The following is a 518-nucleotide window of genomic DNA, read 5'->3' as shown; positions in this document are numbered from 1 at the left end:
TCCCCTGTTGGAGGTGGGGGATAGAACCTTCCTCCAAACCAGAGACAAGGCTCATCCAGCCCTGGCCTGCCTCATCCTTGAGTGTGCTGAGTCCTGGAGACAGAGCTGACCACCCCACATCAGCGCTGCATGAGGATGGATCCAGTCCCATGTGGCCAGAGGCCCGGATGCTGGGAGAAGTTAGGTCTTGCATGGGCCATGTCTTCAGTACCTGCTCCCCTCAAGGGATGTCTGAGTCTATAATGCCTGGGATCCAGCCTCGCTGGTGCTCAGTCATCCCTCACCACACCCTCAGACATCCTCCCTTGTACATCGGGGCAGAGGGCCCACCCTGCCCAAAGCCGCCCATCCCCACCTTGCCTGGGCCGGGTGGGCCTGCCTAGGTGGAGGAGAAGTGGGTCAGCTGGTAGCCATGGTGACAGCAGCTGCTCCCTGCCAGCTTTCTCATCTCCTCACCACAAACCTCCCCGATGCGCTTCTTTGTCTGGTCTGGCAGGGATGGGGGCCAGGAGGGTGGG

The sequence above is a fragment of the Fukomys damarensis genome, unplaced genomic scaffold, assembly GCF_012274545.1.
Source record: "Fukomys damarensis isolate Sample0158 unplaced genomic scaffold, DMR_v1.0_HiC HiC_scaffold_23, whole genome shotgun sequence".
Classification (NCBI taxonomy): Eukaryota; Metazoa; Chordata; class Mammalia; order Rodentia; family Bathyergidae; genus Fukomys; species Fukomys damarensis.
This window is presented reverse-complemented; position numbering follows the sequence as displayed.